This window comes from Bos indicus x Bos taurus, chromosome X, assembly GCF_003369695.1.
Source record: "Bos indicus x Bos taurus breed Angus x Brahman F1 hybrid chromosome X, Bos_hybrid_MaternalHap_v2.0, whole genome shotgun sequence".
NCBI lineage: Eukaryota > Metazoa > Chordata > Mammalia > Artiodactyla > Bovidae > Bos > Bos indicus x Bos taurus.
The window spans coordinates 69,742,456-69,763,802 of NC_040105.1; the positions used below are offsets into that span (position 1 = coordinate 69,742,456).

General features: G+C 39.6%; 1 protein-coding gene and 1 pseudogene across 8 annotated transcripts in view; one reads left to right on the forward strand and one right to left on the reverse strand.

The window, feature by feature from the left end:
- Window positions 1–21,347, reverse strand: part of ATRX (ATRX, chromatin remodeler) — a 285,940-nt gene that overhangs the window by 217,664 nt on the left and 46,929 nt on the right. The window lies entirely within an intron of this gene.
- Window positions 5,601–9,441, forward strand: LOC113887179 (annotated as a pseudogene).

A 21,347-nucleotide genomic window follows, 5' to 3' on the forward strand; every position in this document is an offset into this window, starting at 1 on the left:
AGAAGGAAAGTTATGACCAACCTAGACAGCATATTAAAAAGCAGAGACATTACTTTGTCAACAAAGGTCCATCTAGTCAAGGCTATAGTTTTTCCAGTGGTCATGTATGGATGTGAGTGGGACTATAAAGAAAGCTGAACACCAAAGAATTGATGCTTTTGAACTGTGGTGTTGGAGAAGACTCTTGAGAGTGCCTTGGACTTGCAAGGAGAGCCAACCAGTCCATCCTACAGCAGATCAGTCCTGGGTGTTCACTGGAAGGACTGATGTTGAAGCTGAAACTCCAATACTTTGGCCACCTGATGCGAAGAGCTGACTCATTTGAAAAGACCCTGATGCTGGGAAAGATTGAGGGCAGGAAGAGAAGGGGATGACAGAGGATGAGATGGTTGCATGGCATCATCGACTCAATGGACATGGGTTTGGATGGACTCCGGAAATTGGTGATGGACAGGGAGGCCTGGCGTGCTGAAGTTCATGGGGTTGCAAAGAGTCGGACACGACTGAGCAACTGAACTGAACTGAATCATGAATATAGTGACTAAAACCGGTCTTTTTATAAACAAATCATTGGTAATTAAATATCTGCTTGTAACAGGAGGGAAAGGTACAGGGCACAACTTTGAAAGAATGACATACCCCACTACACCATTCAGGTGTGACCTAAATCAAATCTCTTACGAATATACAGTGAAGTAAGAAATAGATTCAAGGGATTAGATCTGACAGAGTACCTGAAGAACTATGGATGAAGCTTCATGACATTGTACAAGAGGTAGTGATCAAGACCACCCCTAAGAAAAAGAAAGGCAAAATGGTTGGCTGAAAGAGGCCTTACAAATAGCTGAGAAAAGAAGAGAATCTAAAGGCAAAGAAGAAAAGGAAAGATATAGCAATTTGAATGCAGAGTTCTAAAGAATAGCAAGGAGAGATAAGAAAGCCTTCCTCAGTGATCAATGTAAAGAAATAGAGGAAAACAACAGAATGGGAAAAACTAGAGATCTCTTCAAGAAAGTTAGAGATACCAAGGGAACATTTCGTGCAAAAATGGGCATAATAAAGGACAGAAATGGTATGGATCTAACAGAAGCAGAAGATATTAAGAAGAGGTGGCAAGAATACACAGAAGAACTATACAAAAAAGATCTTCACGACCAAGATAATCACGATGGTGTGATCACTCACCTAGAGCCAGACATACTGGAATGTGAAGTCTAGTGGGCCTTAGGAAGCATCACTATGAACAAAGCTAGTGGAGGTGATGGAATTCTAGATCAGCCGTTTCAAATCCTAAAAGATGATGCTGTGAAAATACTGCAATCAATATGCCAGCAAATTTGGAAAACTCAGCAGTGGCCACGGGACTGGAAAAGGTCAGTTTTCATTCCAATCCCAAAGAAAGGCAATGTCAAAGAATGTTCAGAAACCGCACAATTGCACTCATCTCACACACAATCAAAGTAATACTCAAAATTCTCCAAGCCAGGTTTCAACAGTATGTGAACCATGAACTTCCAGATGCTCAAGCTGGATTTAGAAAAGGCAGAGGAACCAGAGATCAAATTGCCAACATCTGCTGGATCATCAAAAAGGCAAGAAAATTCCAGAAAAACATCTACTCCTGCTATATTGACTACGCCAAAGCCTTTGACCGTGTGGATCACAACAAACTGTACAAAATTCTGAAAGAGATGGGAATATCAGACCACCTGACCTGACTCATGAGAATTCTGTATGCAGGTCAAGAAGCAACATTTAAAACTGGACATGGAACAATCGACTGGTTCCAAATTGGGAAAGGAGTACGTCAAAGCTGTATATTGTCACCCTGCTTATTTAACTTATATGCAGAGTACATCATGAGAAACGCTGGGCTGGATGAAGCACAAGCTGGAATCAAGATTGCCAGGAGAAATATCAATAACCTCAGATACGCAAATGACACCACCCTTATAGCAGAAAGCAAAGAACTAAAGAGCCTCTTGATGAAAGTGAAAGAAGAGAATGAAAAACGTGGCTTAAAACTCAAGATTCAGAAAACTAAGATCATGGCATCTGGTCTCATCACTTCATGACAAATAAATGCGGAAACAATGGAAACAGTGAGAGACTTTATTTTCTTGGGCTCCAAAATCACTGCAGATGGTGACTGCAGCCATGAAATTAAAAGATGCTTGCTCCTTGGAAGAAAAGCTATGACCAACCTAGACAGCATATTAAAAAGCAGAGACATTACTTTGCCAACAAAGGTCCATCTAGTCTAAGTTATGGTTTACCCAGTAGTCATGTATGGATGTGAGAGCTGAACTATAAAGAAAGCTGAGTGCCGAAGAATTGATGCTTTTGAACTGTGGTGTTGGAGAAGACTCTTGAGAGTCCCTTGGACTGCAAGGAGCTCAAACCAGTCAATCCTAAAGGAAATCAGTCCTGAATATTCATTGCAAGGACTGATGCTGAAGCTGAAGCTCTAATACACTGGCCACTTGTTGCAAAGAACTGACTCATTTGAAAAGACACTGATGCTGGCAAAGATTGAAGGTGGGAGGAGAAGGGGGTGACAGAAGATGAGACGGTTGGATGACATCACCGACTCCATGGACATGAGTTTGAGCAAGCTCCAGGAGTTGGTGATGGACAGGGAAGCCTGTCATGCTGCAGTCTATGAGGTCGCAAAGAGTAGGACATGACTGAGTGACTGAACTGAACTGAAGGACATAACATAAGTCGATTAGAATCAAGTGGGACCAAGATGGCAGACAAAGACTAGACCTTGGTCCTCAATCAGTAAGTGACATGACACACCCAGAGGTACCATGACAGTTCCAAGGCACTGTTAAAAGACCAAGGAGTGGGCAGTGCCCCAAATCCTGGATATCTCCGTCCCCTCCCAAAAATAGTTGGAATAATCCTCCAACTCATTAGCATATTAAATTACCCAGCCTATAAAAACTAACCAGACCACATTTTGCAGCCACACAAGCCCTCTGCAGTGGTCTACACTCTGTCTATGGAGTGTGCTTCTCTCAGAATCTGAATAAATCTACCTCTTACCTATCACTTTGTCTCTCACTGAATTCTTTTTGTGATGAGACATCAAGAACCTGAGCTTTATTTTTATTTGGCCCTGAAACCAGGTACCACGGGTTTTGGCTGGGTTTGAGTCCTATCCAAATGGAGTCAAGTCCCAATCTGAGGTAAATGGTTTCATGCTCACTTAACAATTGTTTAAAGTAGCATATTATAATCCAAACTGTAAAGGAAGAGTAAACTTATCTCTGTCCACAGATGACAACTTACATGTAGGAAATCTTAAAAGAATTCATAACAAAAATTCTTAACACAGTTAATAAACAAATTGCAAAGCTGGTGGATACAAAATTCACACAAAAAAATCAGCTGTATTTCTCTATACTAACAACCAACAATCCAAAATGGAAACTTGGAAAACAATTACATTTACAATAGCATCAGAAAGAATTAAATATTTAGGAATAAATTTAACCAAGGAGGTGAAAGACTTCTGGTAAGCTTCAAAACAGCAATCTTTTCACAGACAGAAAAAGTTAAAAACACAAATATTTTTAAGATGGCAATACTACTCAAAGTGGTCTACAGATTCTTTTCAACTCCTATCAAAATCACAAGATATTTTTGCAGAAACAGAAAAATCAATTCTAAAATTCTTGAGGAATCTTGAATAGCCAAAACAATTATGAAAAAGTATAAAATTAAAGAACTCACAATTCCTAATTTCAAAACTAACTACTAAACCAACAGAATTTACCATATAACACAGGGAACTACACTTAATATCATGCAATAACCTAAACTATAAAATAATGTGGAAAATATATATGCATAACTGAATTACTTTGACGTATATAACATATATATATATATATATATAACACAATACAGTAAATCAATTAAACTTAAAAAATCTAAATGCAGAGCTAAAATAATTAAAACATTGTAGTACTGGCAGAAGAACATATAGAACAATGGAGTATAGAACCTAGAAATAAAGCCTTGCATATATGTGGTCAATTGATTTTCAAGAAGGGTATCAACAATATACTACAGGAAAAGGACAATATGGAAAAAACTGGACATCCACATGCAAAAAAATTGACTTGGACCCTTGTCTTACACCACATACAAAAATTAACTCAAAATTCATCAAAGACCTAAAAAGCGTAGCTAAAACCATCCATTAAACTCTATAGAAAATAGAAGGGGAATCTTCATGATATCGGATTTGGCTATGCTTTCTTGAATATGATACCAACAGCACAGGCAACAACAACAACAAAAAATAAACTGGATTTCACCAAAATGTAAACATTTTGTGCATCAAAGGCTATTATCAAGAGAATAAAAAGACAACCCACAAAATGAGAGAAAATATTTCTAAATTATATATCAGAAATGGTACTGATAGTCAGGAAACATAAAGAAATCTTACAATTCAACTAGGAAAAAACCAACCAACCAAATTCAAAACTGAGCAAAGGCACAGCAATCAAAAAAAAAAAAATGAAATAAAACATATTCAAATTGGAAAGTTAAGATAAAACTGTGACTATATGCATATGACATACACTACAGAAATTCCTAAGGATTCCACACAAAAACTATTAATAAATGAATTTAGCAAAGTAAAAGAATATAAGATTAATATACAGAATATGTTGCATATCTTTATACTAACAATAAAATCTCATAAAGAGAAAGTAACAAGAATCCCATTTAAAATAGCATCCAAGGAGTTCCCTGGAGGTCCAGTGATTAGGATTTGGTGCTTTTACTGCTGGGGCATGGGTTCAATACCTGTTCTAAAAACTAAGTTCCTGCAAACCACACGGTGTAGCCAAATAAATAAATAAATATAAAAATAATTTTAATAAACAGTATAATAGAATCCAAAAACATAAAATACCTAGGAATAGACCTAACCAATGAGGTAAAACAGCTATACATTGAGAACTATAAAACAGTGAAAAAGGAAACAGAAGATGTTTCGGAGACATGGAAAGATATTCCATGCTCTTGGATTGGAAGAATATTGGTAAAATGGTCATACTATCCAAAGCAATCTACAGACTTAATACAATCCGTATCAAACTACCTATAACATTTTCCAAAGAACTAGAACAAGTAATCATAAGATTAATATAGAACCACAAAAGATCCAGAACTGCCAAAGCAATCCTGAGGGAAAAGAACAAAGCTGGAGGCATAACCCTCCCTGACTTCAGACAATAGTATAAAGTTACAGTAATAAAACAGCATGCCATTGGCACAAAAACAGACATAGAGAAGAACAGAACAAAATAGAGAGCCCAACAATAAACTCAAAACATCTACAGTTAAATAATCTTCAACAAAGAAAGCAAGAATAAACAATGCAGAAAAGCCAGTCTCTTCAACAAGTGGCAATGTGAAAGCTAGACAACCTCATCAGTGAAGTTAGAACACTCCCTCATACCACAAAGAAAAATAAACACAAAATGGTTTAAAGACCTAAACATAGTCATGACACCATAAAATTCCTAGAAGAAAGCATAGGCAAAACATTCTCTGACATAAATCGTATCAGCGTTTTCTTAAGTCAGTCTCCCAAAGCAATAGAAATAAAAATAGGAGTTCCAGTTCGACTCTTTGTGCAGCTTCAGCAGCAGCTCTGGGAAAGATGGCAGCCTGGGCGTGTTTCCAATCTGTGGCTCCCAGCAGGGCGTAGGAGCCTCAGGGAGGGGTGGGCATAGTGGCTGCCCTGGGCCTAGGCAGGGCACTGGGGAGTCTGGTGCATACGGGCCCAGCACCCGAGTCAAGGTCTATACCGCTCCTGGGTGCCCAAAGCAGCCTATCCAAGACCAGGTATGTTACCAGGCAGCCAAATGACACCTCAGGGACCCTCCTTGGGACCCCCTGGTTATGGGGGAATCCTTCAGTCTGACCTGGCCTGGCTCAGTCAGGGATGGACCAGTCCCACAAGAGACCTGCGCCTCAGCAGATCCAGCAGGTCCAGCAGCAGGCAGTCCAAAATTGGAATCACAGTGCAAAAAAACGATGGCTGACAAAATTCTATCTCAAAGGATTCGTGAAATGGTACCAGAATCCTAAGCCTATATGGATATCTTGGCTTTTGAAAGGAAACTGGACCAGACTATTGTGAGCAAACGGCTAGGTATCCAGGAAGCCTTGAAACGTTCCATCAAGCAAAAACAAAAGCTGTGAATTTTCATTTCTAACACTTTCAATCTGGCTAAGTCAGATGCCAAGGATGGAGAAGGGACAATGGCTTCCTGGGAGCTTCAGGTAGAAAGACGGCTCCTGGAGGATTCAGCCTTGTCCAAATATGATGCCACCAAACAAAAGAGGAAGTTCTCTTCTTTTAAGTCCTTGGTAATCAAACTGGACAAAGACTTGTATGGACCAGACAACCATCTGGTAGAATGGCACAGGACCACCACTACCCAGGAGATGGATGGCTTCCAGGTGAAATAGCCAGGAGATGTGAATATACGGTGTACTGTCCTGTTGATACTGAATTACCAGCCTCCTCAGTTTAAATTAGACCTTTGTCTGGCTTGGTTCCTGGGCATCCACACCCAGACCTGTCCAGTGATCATTCAAGCACTGTGGCAATATATTAAGACACATAAGCTCCAGGACAGACATGAGCGGGAGTTTGTCATCTCTGACAAGTACCTCCAGCAGATCTTTGATTCTCAATGTATGAAGTTTTCAGAGGTCCCCCAACAGCCCCATGCCTTGCTTATGACACCTGAGCCCATCATCATTAATCATGTCATCAGTGTTGACCCGAATGATCAGAAAAAGACAGCTTGTTATGACACTGATGTGAAAGTGGATGATACCTTGAAAACCCAGATGAATTCTCTTTTGCTGTCTACTGCTAGCCAGCAGGAGATTGCTACTCTAGACAACAAGATCCATGAGACAACAGAAACTATCAGTCTGCTGAAGACCCAGCAAGAGTTCTTGCTGAGCTTTGCCAAAGACCCTCAAGGTTTCATCAGTGACTTGCTTCAGTCCCAGTGCCGGGACCTCAAGACCATGACTGATATGGTGGGTAACCCAGAGGAGGAACACTGAGCAGAATTCTACTTCCAGCCTTGGGCCCAGGAAGCTGTGTGCCGATATTTCTACTCCAAGGTGCAGCAGAGATGACAAAAATTAGAGCAAGCCCTGGGAATCCAAAATACATAGGGCTTCACCCACAAAGCCCTAATTTGGCTGCACCAGTTTCTTTATTTGGGCCCTGTGCTGTGTCTCATACTTTTGCCTGGGGCCTTCCAGGGGATGCTGTCGGTTCTAGGACAACACCAGAATGAAGAGGATATCACGTGACAGCAGTTATCCTCTTCCACCCCATTCCTTCCTGTCCCCAGCTTCCCTTTGCCCCACAAATTTCCCATGTGCCACTCCCCTCCCCTGGTCTGCTTAGGACCTCTAGATAGTATTAGAGAGAACCCATAGTTTGATAATTAGTGCAGTGAATGGACTGGGCCTAAGGCCAAGTGGTCCTCAAGGGGACCAACTACACTGATCCTGCCCTTCAGAGACCCAGGAGTTAGGAGCTGTAGTCCCTTCTCCACAACTCAGGCCTGGGGGCACTCTATAAGCTAGTTGATCTTGGATCTCCTGATAACAGAATCCAATTTCCTTCCTTCCCTCCACAGGTTTGGAGCAAACTCTCCCTTCACTTGTTGCCCTCTAGCACTAAAGGAACCCTGGCTCTCGGGCTCCATTGAGCCCGAGGTCAGTCTACAGCCCTCCAGACGGGCTTGCTGTCTCAGTGCTTCTCTCCACTTCCTCGGAGGGGGGAAACACATCAGTATCAGAGTTTGTTCTCGTAGTATTGCTCCCTCCCAGCACACTCCCTGTAGCTGCTGTTAAGGACTTCCTCCTGTCTGTCCTAACCAAGGGCATTCAGGTAGGGGAATCTTGCCTTTCCCTGTCAGAGCCCTGGGAACCTAACCTAGGGTGCTATCATTGCCAGCAGAGGATGTTCCTTCCTGCGTGGAGGTGTGACTCATTCATTCACTCCACCCTGCCTCCCCCATCCTTTCATGGAGAAACAGGCCTGCAATCAAATAGGTAAAAGCCCTGGGCCATCCCAGTCTTTCTGTCCCTTGTCTGCCCAGTTGACACCCACTGGTGACTTCTAGGGCACTGAGGAGTGAAAGCGCCTAGGGATAGAGAGAGCTCTGACTTGGGTTTGTGACTCATCTTTCTCCCTGCCTCACAGGATTGTGACTCCCCCGCCTGCACCCTCAAAGCTTCAGACCCCTCAGCTAGCAGCAGGACCTTATTCTGCAATCTTGGCCCCTTGGAACTGAGATGGCTTCATATCTTTCCAGGAGAGTCTCAGATTCTTCCAGGTTGTATCACCCCCAAGTTAGCATATACCAGGCTCACAGACTCAGCATAGCAGGGTGGAAGACAGCTGGGCACAGAGAGGGAATTCTATTCAGCATGGGCTGTAAAGCTGCAGAACTGACAAAGCCCCTGCTTCCCCACCCCCTCCTCAGACTCCTGCGAGCACATCCCCTAGCCCTGTATTCCTGACCGTTCCATGCTGGGGACAACAGGACTTTCTCCCCATCTTCTCCTTCCAGTCATTATCCCCCCACTCCCTGAAAGGTTCTCCCCAGAGTGACAATGGACAACCTCTGTCCCTGGGGCTGGAACCATAAGGAAGCTCAGCACTCCTACAGTGTCCCTGTTGAAGATAACTGTTTTCATTAACTTAATTATTATGTTTTTTTCATGGACCAAAAATTTTTTTGTACTGTCCCCTTATTGATATCAACCAGTTTCAATAAAAGAATCTTCTGGGGAAAAAAAATAAACAAATGGGACCTAAGCAAATTTAAAAGCTTTTACACAGCAAAGGAAGCCATGAACAAAAGAAAAAGAAATGCTAGAAAATATCTGCACATGATGTCAGACACAGGATTACAATTCAATATAAAAAAAAAATACCCAATCAAACAAATGAGAAGACCAAAAGACATTTCTTCAAAACAATAAATGGACAACAAGCACATGAAAAGATGCTCTACATCACTGATTACTAGAGAAATGCAAATCAAAACTGCAATGAGGTATCACCTCACACCAATCAAAATGGCCATCACCAAAAAACCCACAAGTAAAAACACTGGAGGGTTTGGGTCTCGCCTATACTGATGGTGAGAATGTACACTAGTGCAGCCATTATAAAAAACAGTATGGAGGTTCCTTCAAAAATCAAAACTAGAATTACCATACAATCCAGCAATCCCACTCCTGGGCATGTATCCAGAAAAGACAAAAACCCGATACTTTGGAAACATATATGAACCACAATGTTCACAGCCAGACTATTTACAATAGCCAAGATATGGAAGCAATCTAACTGTCCATCAACAGATGAACACATAAAGAAGATATGGTATATATACAAAATGGAATATTACTCAGCCACAAAAAAGAATGAAATAATGCCATTTGCAGCAACATAGATAGACCTACAGATTATCATACTGAGTGAAGTTAAGTGGGAAACAGAAAGAAATATTATTTAATACAGCAGGGGATGCCATACATACGAACCTTCGAGTTGTGAACTTTCAAAAATGTGAATCTATTCCAAACCTATTACAGTATAGCAGTATAGAGTCGAATGTGTTAGTTGGATACCTAGGCTAACTGTTGGATTTACGAACAAATTGGACTTACAAGTGCACTCTCAGAATGGAACTCATTTGTATGTAGGGGACTTACTGTTCTACTTTAATGGGAAATCAAAAAAATAATACAAATGAATCTAAGTACAAAACAGAAACAAACTCACAGACCCAGAAAACAAACTTATGGTTACCAAAGGGTAAGGGGGGGGAAAAATTAGAAGTGTGGGATAACGAGATACATATCACTATACATAAAACAAACAAGGATTTACTGTATAGCACATGGAATTATGGGCATCCCCAATGGCTCAGTGATAAAGAATCTGCCTGTAATGCAGGAGACACAGGAGTTGTGGGTCTGATCCCTGGTTCGGGAAGATCCCCTGGAGTAGGAAATGGCAACCCACTCTAATATTCTTGCCTGGAGAATCCCATGGACAGAGGAGCCTGGCAAGCTACAGTCTATGGGGTCACAAAGAGTCAGACACAATTGAGTGACTAGGCACTGACATTAACATGGAATTATATTCAGTATCTTGTAATAAATTATAATAGAAAGAATCTTTAAATTATATATATGTATACACATATATGCTGCTGCTGCTGCTGCTAAGTCACTTCAGTCGTGTCTGACTCTATGCAATCCCATAGATGGCAGCCCACCAGGCTCCCCCGTCCCTGGGATTCTCCAGCCAAGAACACTGGAGTGGGCTGCCGTTTCCTTCTGCAAGGAAATGTATAAGTGTATATGCTATACATACATACATACATACATATATATATATATATACACACACACATACACACACACACACACACACACACATATATGCTGCTGCTGCTGCTGCTGCTAAGTCGCTTCAGTCGTGTCCGACTCTGTGCAACCCCAGAGACAGCAGCCCACCAGGCTCCCCCGTCCCTGGGATTCTCCAGGCAAAAAGACTGGAGTGGGTTGCCATTTCCTTCTCCAATGCATGAAAGTGAAAGTGAAGTCGCTCAGTCGTGTCCAACTCTTAGCGACCCCATGGACTGCAGCCCACTAGGCTCCTCCATCCATGGGATTTTCCAGCCAAGAGTACTGGAGTGGGGTGCCATTGCCTTCTCCACACATATATGCTAAGTGTATATAAATAAGTATGTATAACTGAATAACTTTTCTGTACACCTGAAAGAAATACAATATTGTAAATCAACTATACTTCAATTAAAAAAATGTAAAATATTCAATTCAGCAAAAAAAAAAAATTTTAATGGGCAAAGGACCTGAACAGACATTTTTCCAAAGAAGACATAAAAATATCCATAAGCACACAAAAGGATGCTCTACATCCCTAGTCATTGAGAAATAAAATCAAAACTGTAAAGAGATAACACTTCACACCTGTTAGGAGTGTATTATGCCCTTTCAAAAAAAAGTAAGGAAAATAACAAGTGTAGGTAAGGAAGTAACAGGAAACATGAGAGTAATGCTGTTAGGAATATCAAATAGTGCATTTACTGTGAAAAAACAGAAAAAATACTACAGTTCAGTTCAGTTCAGTCCCTCAGTCGTTTCCGACTCTTTTCAACCCCATGGACTGCAGCACGCCAGGCCTCCCTGTCCATCGCCAACTCCCGGAGTTTACTCAAACTCATGTCCCTTGAGTCAGTGATGCCATCCAACCATCTCATCTTCTGTCATCCCCTTCTCTTCTTGCCTTCAATCATTCCCAGCATCAGGGTCTTTTCAAATGAGTCAGTTCTTCGAAACAGGTGTCCCAAGTACTGCAGCTTCAGCTTCAACATCAGTCTTTTCAATGAATATTCAGGACTGATTTCCTTTAGGATGGACTGGTTGGATCTCCTTGCAGTCCAAGGGACTCTCAAGAGTCTTTTCCAACACCACAGTTCAAAAGCATCAATTCTTCAGCACTCAGCTTTCTTTATAGTACAACTCTCACATCCATACATGACTACTGAAAAACCATAGCCTTGACTAAACAGATCTTGTTGGCAAACTAATAATCTCTGCTTTTTAATATGCTGTCTAGGTTGGTCATAGCTTTTCTTCCAAGGAGCAAATGTCATTTAATTTCATCACTGCAGTCACCATCTGCAGTGATTTTGAAGCTCAAAAAAAGAGTCTGTCAACAGTTTCCGCTGTTTTCCCATCTATTTGCCAAGCAGTGATGGGACCAGATGCCATGATCTTCGTTTTCTGAATGTTGAGCTTTAAGCCAACTTTTTCACTCTCCTCTTTCACTTCATTCATCAAGAGCCTCTTTAGTTCTTCTTTGCTTTCTGCCATAAGGGTGGTGTCATCTGCATATCTGATGTTATTGATATTTTTCCTGGCAATCTTGATTCCAGCTTGTGATTCATCCAGCCCAGTGTTTCTCATGATGTACTCTGCATATAAATAAGCAGGGTGACAATATACAGCCTTGACTTACTCCTTTCCCTATCTAGAATCAGTCTGTTTTTGCATGTCCAGTTCTAACTGTTGCATTTTGACCTGCATAAAGATTTCTCAAGAGGCAGGTCAGGTGGTCTGGTATTCCCATATCTTTCAGAATTTTCCACAGTTTGTTGTGGTCCACACAGTCAAAAGCTTTGGAGTAGTCAATAAAGCAGAAGTACATGTTTTTCTGGAACTCTCTTGCTTTTTCGATGATCCAACAGATGTTGGCAGTTTGATCTCTGGTTCCTCTGCCTTTTCTAAATCCAGCTTGAGCATCTGGAAGTTTATGGTACACGAACTGTTGAAGCCGGGCTTAGAGAATTTTCAGGATTACTTTGATAGCGTGTGAGATGAGTGCAGTTGTGCAGTTTCTGAACATTCTTTGGCATTGCCTTTCTTTGGGATTGGAATGAAAACTGACCTTTTCCAGTCCTGTGGCCACTGCTGACTTTTCCAAATTTGCTGGCACATTGAGCGCAATATTTTCACAGCATCATCTTTTAGGATTTGAAATAGCTGAACTGGAATTCCATTACCTCCACTAGCTTTGTTCATAGTGATGCTTCTTAAGGCCCACTTGACTTCACATTCCAGGATGTCTGGCTCTAGGTTGATGATCCCACCATTTTGATTATCTGGGTTGTGAAGATCTTTTTTGCATAGTTTTTCTGTGTATTCTTGCCACCTCTTTTAATATCTTCTGCTTCTGTTAGGTCTATACCATTTCTGTCTTTTATTATGCCCATCTTTGCATGAAATGTTCCCTTGGTATCTCTAATTTTCTTGAAGAGATCTCTAGACTTTCCCACTCTATTGTTTTCCTTTATTTCTTTGCACTGATCACTGAGGAAGGCTTTCTTATCTCTCCTTGCTATTCTTTAGAACTCTTCATTCAAATGGGTATATCTTTCCTTTTCTCAATTGCCGTATGATCCAGCAATTTCACTTCTGAGTATATACCAAAAGAAATGAAAGCTGGCACCCAAACAGAAATTTATACATCAGTGTTCATATCTGTATTATTCACAAGAGCCAAAAAGGTGGAAATAATTAATATGTCCAAAATAACAGGTGAATGGATAAGTAAAATGTAACATACAAATGGTATGGTACAAAAGGAATGATACTCCCTAAAAAGGAATGAATTTCTGATACATGCTATACCACAGATGAACTTTGAAAACATTATACTAACTAAATAAACCACTGCACAACAAAAGGAGAAACATTGTATACTTTGACTTAGATGAAGGTCCTAGAGCAGTCAAATTCATAGACAGAAAGTGGAATAGGGCTGGAAAGAGGTAAGGAATGCCAAGTTATTGTTTAACATGGGTACAGAGTTTCTGTTTTGGAGATGAAAAAGATCTGGAAATGGAGAGTAACAATGGTTACAAAAGACTGCCACTATACTTAATGGTACTGAACTGTAAACTTAAAAATAGTTAAAATAGTAATTTTTCAAAAGATATTTGATATATCAAACAAATATTAAAAGAAAGCTGGTATTGTGTGTGGCCACAAAGCTATGAATGAGGACATGTACAAACTGCAGTATTATTTGTATCAGAAAAAAATTTGGAAATAACCTAATTAACCATAAAAAACAGGAAGGACAGATTATACATTTACATGACAGACTATACCAGTTGAACTAGTGCTATATTAATCAAAATACATCAAAAAATAGTTTAAATGGAACTTAAGCATTAGCTACAATGTTCTAACAATTTAAAGTATGAAAGAACTACAATTTAATAAGTAAATTATTTTAATAATAAAGCAACTTAGCTTGCAGAAAGGACATGCGAAGTCCTGAGGAGAGCTAGTTTGCACCTCCTGGCTCAGGGGAATGGGGGCCAGCGGTTAAAAAGGGGTTAGGTAAAGCACACCTCCCAGGACCAAGTGCCCTGCTTCCCACACAGGACATTGTTCCCAAGGCCAACCATAGTTACCATTCATCAGCTAACAGGAAAATGGCTTTGATGAATATATAAAGGAAGAGTAAAGATGTTGAGGGATATATAAAGGCAGTATGAGTGGGACTGGCATTGTGAAAAATGGATGCAGTGGTCAAGCCAGATTATGTCATCACTTCTGACAGCGAATCTCTCACTATAAAAATTGAGTGCACCTTTGAAAACACAGTTTTCTTGAAAGCTAGAAGAGAAGTTTGAAGAAACCACAGCTGTTGGTAGAAAACCTCAAACTGTCTTCAACTGAGAATGTGTTATGAACAATGTCACCTGTACCAGGATCTATGAAAAGGTATTACAAAAATTCCAACATCATTTTAGAGGAACAAGCTGTTAAAATAAACAAGCTCAATTTGCTGAATCTTCACAATACTATTTTTCATCACTGTGTTCTATTATCTCTATCACACATGTTTTATACACAACTATTTCCAAGCACTGACTTAATTAGGATCACCCCTACATATAAAATCCTAAAAACACACCAAAGATATTACTGGACCTCATCAATTTGATAAAGATACTGGATACAACTATCTACTGTATTTCTGTAAAATAACATGAACTATCAGAAAGGGAGCTTTAAAAAACAATCCCATTTACCACCACACCAAAAATCTCACTAAAGCGTTAAAAGACTTGTTTGTACTCTGAAAACTGTAAAACACTGATGAAAGAAAAATATGACAGAAACAGATGGAAAGATATATCATGTTCATGGACTAGAAAAATTAATAGTGTTAAAATGACAATGTTACTCAAGGCAATCTACATATTCAATGAAATCCCTATCAAAATACCAAAGGCATTTTTCACAGAACTGTAACAGGAGGGAAAGGGGCAGGGCAAAACTTTTGAAAGAATAACATCACCCAAGGCCATTCTAAATGATTAGAATCAAATGGGACCAAGATGGCAGACAAGACTAGATCTTGGTCCTCAATCTGATCCATATGACACACCCAGAAGTGCCATGACAGTTCCAAGGCACTATTAAAAGACCAAGGAATGGGCAGTCGCCCAAATCCTGGAAATCTCCGCCCCTTCCCAAAAATAGCTGGAATAATCCTCCCACTCATTAGCCTATTAAATTACCCAGCCTATCAAAACTAACCCCGCCACAGTTCATGGCTGCACTCACCCTCTGTGATGGCCCACACTCTGTCTGCAGAGTGTGCTTCTCTCTGTATCTGAATAAATCCACTTCTTACCTATCATTTTGTCTCTCACTGAATTTGTTCTGCAATGAGACATTAAGAACCTGAGCTTCATTAGGTCCAGAAACCAGGAGCTGTGGGTTTTGGCTGGGTTTGAGTCCCAGCCACGGGGGTTCAAGTCCCAAGCAGGGTTTTGGCTGGGTTCAAGTCCCAGCCACGTGGATTCAAGTCCTAAGCGGGGTTTTGGCTGGGTTTGAGTCCCAGCCACGTAGGTTCAAGTCCCAAGCAGGGTTTTGGCTTGGTTTGAGTCCCAATCTGTTGTAAATGGTTTCAGAACTAGAACAAAAACAATCTTACTTTGTATGTAAGTATGAAAGACCTGGAATAACCAAAGCAATCTTGGTAAAGAAGAACAAAGCTGGAGGTATCACACTGACTTTAGACTATACCACAAAGCTACAGTAATCAAACCAGTATGGTAATAACCAAAAAAGACACAGAAATCAATGGATAGAATAAACAACCCAAAAGTAAACCCATGCACTTAAGATTAATGAATATATCACAAAGAAGGAAAGAATATGCAATAGAAAAATGAGTCTCTTCAATAAGTAATACAGGAAACTGGACAAACATGCAAAAAGAACAGAATCAGAACATTTTCTCACAACATATACAAAAGTAAATGTAAAATGGATCAAAAACCTAAATGTAAGGATGGAAACCATAAAACTCTTGAAAGAAAACAGACATTATTTGACATAAACACTAGCAATATTTTCTAGATCTGTCTCCTAAGGCAAAGAAACAAAAGCAAAAATAAACAAATAGGACCTAATTAAACATAATACTTTTTGCACAATAAAGGAAACATCAATAAAAGACAACTTATGAAATGGGAGAAAATATTTGCAAATGATATGACTGATACAGGGTTAATATCCAAAATATATAAACAGCTCACATACAACTCAATATTTCTCTTAAAAAAGACAAAAAGTGGGTAGAAAACCTGAATAGAAATTTTTCCAAAGATATTTAGGTGACTAACAAGCACATGAAGAAATGCTCAACATCACTAATCACCAGAGAAATGCAAATCAAAACTACAATGAGATATTATCTCACACCTGTAAAATGGCTATCATGAAAAAGTCTACAAATAATACAGTGTTGGAGAGGATGTGGAAAAAAGGGGACCTTAGTACACTGTTGGTGGGAATGTAAATCGGTGCAGCCATTATAAAAAGCAGTATGAAGGTTCTGCAGAAAACTAAAACTAGAACTACTATATCATCCAGCAATTCCAAGCCTGGGAATATATACAAAGAAAACAAAAACATGAATTTGAAGGCATACATGCACCCCAGCATTCACAGTAATATTACTTAACAATAGCCAGGATATGGAAGCAACCTAGTATCCATCAACAGATGACTGTATAAAGAAGATATGATCTATATTACACAATGGAATATTACTCAGCCATAAGAAATAATGAAATTTTTGCTGTCTGCAAAGACATGGATGAACCTCGAGGGTATTATGCTTACTGAAGTAAGTCAGAGAAAGACAAGCATTGTATGTTGTCACTTATATGTGGAATCCAAAAAAATGAATAAAACAAAACAGACTCACAGATAACAAACTGGTAGTTACCAGAGGCAAAGGAGAGGGACAAAATAGGTATGAGGATTAAGAAGTAAAACCTACTATATATATAAAATAATTTAGCTGCAAGACATATTACACAGCACAGGAAATATAGCCAATATTTTATAATAACTTTTTTGCATATACATTTTTAATGTATTTAATTGTGCCAGGTCTTAGTTGTGGCATGTGGGTCTAGTTCCCTGACAAGGGATTGAACACTGGGCCCCTGCATTGGGAGCACAGAGTCTTAGTCACCAGACTACAAGGGAAGTCCCTGTAACAACTTTAAATGAAGCATAATCTATAAAAACTGTGAATCACTATTCTGTATACTTGAAACTAATATAAGACTATAAATCAATCATAATTCAATTAAAAAAACTAGAAACAGAGACCAGATCAAGATGGCGAAGGAATAGGACATGGAGCTCACATTCTCTGACAAACATATCAAAAATATATCTACATGTGGAACAATTCTCATATAACATCTACAAAACACTGGCAGAAGACCTCAGACTTCCAAAGAGGCAGGAAAATATCCACATAACTCAGTAGGGCAAAAGAAAATAGAAAAAGAGAGAAAAAGTAATTGGGGCAGGACCCGTGACCCTGAGAGGGAACTGTGAAAGAAGAAATGTCTCCACACTAGGAATACCACTCACTTGGTAGGGAGATCAGCCAGGACAGAGGGAGAGCTTCAGAGCCTCAGAGAGTGCAGGAATTGCCTTAAGAACACAGCAGAGAGAGATCTGCACAGATGGTGATGGCCACCCGGCACTTCCCAGTCTGAGACACTGGGAGGGACTGGGAAAGGCAGGCACTGGGTGCCAAGGCTACAGCTTCAGAGGTCAGACCCAAGGGAGAGGACTAGGGTTGGCTACATGGAGACAGCCTGAGGGGCTATAAGGATACTGCGGAAGGAGGCCTGGACCTGCCAAAGAGTCAGGGCACCATTGTCAGGGGGCATGTAAGAAAAGAGTCACTCTCCAGGTGATAGCTTACAGTGAATGGTGTCGGATTCATAATCTCCAAAAAAGATTTAGCTTTGGGATCAGGGACCAGGCTTGATTACTCAGAACTTTTGCATGACAGAAATTTTATTACAGTGAAAAAGGACAGAGAAAGAATATCAAAAGGGGAACAGAGAGTGTCCCACTACCTAGTCTTACCAAGGCCTTACATACTTTTACCAGATCCACTCCCACAACATACATCTTAAATTAACAAGATCAGAACAATATAAAGTTCTTACCAACCAGACCCACTCCCATAACATATTTTAAGATAACAGGATTAGTCAGAAGGTTCCTGTTAAGAAGGAGAAACATGTCCTCAAGCAAGATCAGTTCAGTTCTGTTGCTCAGTTTCTTTGCGACCCCATGAACCGCAGCACGCCAGGCCTCCCTATCCATCATCAACTCCTGGAGTTTGCTCAAACTCATGTCCATGGAGTTGGTGATACCATCCAACCATCTCATCCTCTGTCGTCCCCTTCCCCTCCTGCCCTCAATCTTTCCCAGCATCAGGGTCTTCTCAAAAATGAGTCAGCAAGATACATTGTTGTTATATAATCATTAGTAGGGAACTCAAGGAAAAACACACCCTTGAGCAAGATGAGTTGTTTTGTTGTGTGATTATTAGCTCTGGGCTTAAAGAAAGTTAGTCTTAAAGACTGTTTTCATAATAACTCAGAGTTTAAGAAAAAGCATCTTACTTGACTAAGCTAAAGTGAAAGTGAAGTCACTCAGTCCTGTCGGATCCTTTGGGACCCCATGGACTGTAGCCTATCAGGCTCCATCATCTGTGGGATTTTTCAGGCAAGAGTGCTGGAGTGGATTGCCATTTCCTTCTCCAGGGGATCTTCCCGACCCAGGAATTGAACCCGGGTCTCCCGCATTGCAGGCAGACGCTTTACTGTCTGAGCCACGAGGGAAGCCCGATAGAAAGCAATATAGAAAAAAACATTTGCCCCTTTCTCCTCCTTGAGAACCCAGGACCCCTTCCTCCTTGAGGGCCATGGACTCCTTACCAACCTATCTAAAAATCGGCTCTCTCACAGACAAACTCTCAGGTGGCCTATATGAGCTCTAGAAGCAGGCATATCTACCTCAGACCCCAGAGGTAAACACAGACCACTGCTGCAAAGCGTCCCACAACTGGGAGCCAACCACTGCCCATGCCTTACTGGAAGCATGCATGGGTAACACACCTGCACACCCTCTATCAAGGGGATAATGGCCAGCACATGTTGAGTAAAGAGATGGCAAACGTGGCAAACATCCAGACCAAAAACTTCCCTCACGCCAAAAAACATTAACCCCACACAAGCTACACAGGAATGCTCCAGCATATAACAGCACTCCAAGACTGCTTCTCTTAAACTCACAGAATAAGATAAATAAAAGGAAGATGAAGAAGCAGATGAACCACTCTCAGTTAAAAGTCCAAGAAAATTACCTGGAAGGAAGAAACAATGAAACAGATTCTTTTTTAATCTAATAGGAGGTAATGGGATTTCCCTGGTGATCCAGTGGTTGAGACTCTGCACTCCCAATGCAGACCACACCATTTTGATCGCTAGTCAGGTAACTAGATCCTACATGCCACAGGCCCTACCCTCCAAGAAAGACGGAGGTAATGGAAATACTGAAGAATTAAGAAAGGTTATTGACAGAAATGCAGATTATTGTAAAAAGGAGCTAGAAAGTATGAGGAGGAACCAAGAAAAATTAGAAAATTCATTTGCTGAGATGAAAACTGAGCTAAAAGCAATGAATAATTCAATGAATAATGCAAAAGAAAGAATAAGTGACCTGAAAGACATAATAATAGAAATCACTGAAGCAAAATAACATTCAGAAAGTCAAATGAAAAAAAAAAAAGGAAAGCAGTATAAGAAACCTACAGGATAATATAAACCATCCCAATCTATGCATACTAGGATTTCTAGAAGAAGAAAGAGAAAAGGGGATTGAACATGTATTTGAAGAAATTGTGGCTGAAAATTCCCCAAACCTAAAGGAAACAGATATCCAGATATAAGAAGCACAGAGGATCCCAAACAAATGAATCCAAAAGACCTACACCAAGACATATGATAATAAAAATGGCAAAAGTTAAAGATAAACAAAGAATTCTAAAGGCTGCAAGAGCCCCATAAGGCTATCAACAAATTTCTCTACAGAAACAATGCAGGCCAGAAGGAAGTGGTAAAATATATTCAAAGTTTTGAAAGGGAAAAACCTGCAACCTAGAATACTCTACCAAGCAAGATAGATAATCATTTAGAACAGTAGGGAAATAAAGAATTTCTCAGACAAGCAAAAACTCAAAGTCTACCGAAATACTAAATCTATCTTAAAAGAAATATTGAAAGATCTTCTCTAAATAGAAAAGAAGCAAGAAGATATAAGAAGGAGGAAATCAAAATTTGAAAATAAATCACTTAAATTAGCCAGTACATATATCAAAAAGAGAGAATAAAAAACCTATTAGTGAAAGTAATGGTAAACACAAGGAAGAGCAACAAGATAAACATGAAAATGTAAAAAAGGACATCAAAATAATAAAATGTGGGGAAGGAGTAAGAAAATACATTCTTTTTTTCAGAATGTGTTTAACCTATATGTCTAAAGCAAGCAGATACAGAAAGGAGTTAAGATACTTGAAAAACAAGGTAACCACAAATTAAAAAACATACAGCAGATTCACAAAAACCAAAAACAAGAGAACACAAGAATTAAGATAAAAGGAAATCATCAAACCACAAAAAGAAAAACAGAAAGAAAAAGGAAACAAAAGAAACAAAGTATCAACTAGAAAACAAGGTTTAATATAGCAATAAATATGCATCGAAAATTACCTTAAATCTCAATGGACTAATGCTCCTATCAAAAGACATAGAGTGGCAGACTGGATTTAAAAAAAAGCCTACAATATGCTGCCTACAAGAGACCCACCTTAGGGCAAAGAACATACACAGATTGAAATTGAAGGAATGAATAAAGATATTTCATGCAAACAGAAATGAAAAGTAAGTGGGAGTTGCAATACTCATATCAGACAAAATATAGTTTAAAGCAACTGTTATAAAGAAAAACAAGGAAACTATATAATGATAAAAAAATCAATACAAGAAAAGAGTTTTGCACTCGTCAACATATATACATCTAATGCAGGAGCACCCAAATACATAAAACAAATACTAACAAACACAAGGGAGAAACTGATGGGAATAACAATAATAATAAAAAACTTTTAACACCCATACACATCAATAAACAGATACTATAGACAGAAAATATGCAACAGAGATCCTAAATGATACAACAGAATACTTAGATTTATTTGATATTTTCAGGATACTACATTCAAAAAGAAACCCAAAATACATATTCTTTTCAAAATACATGGG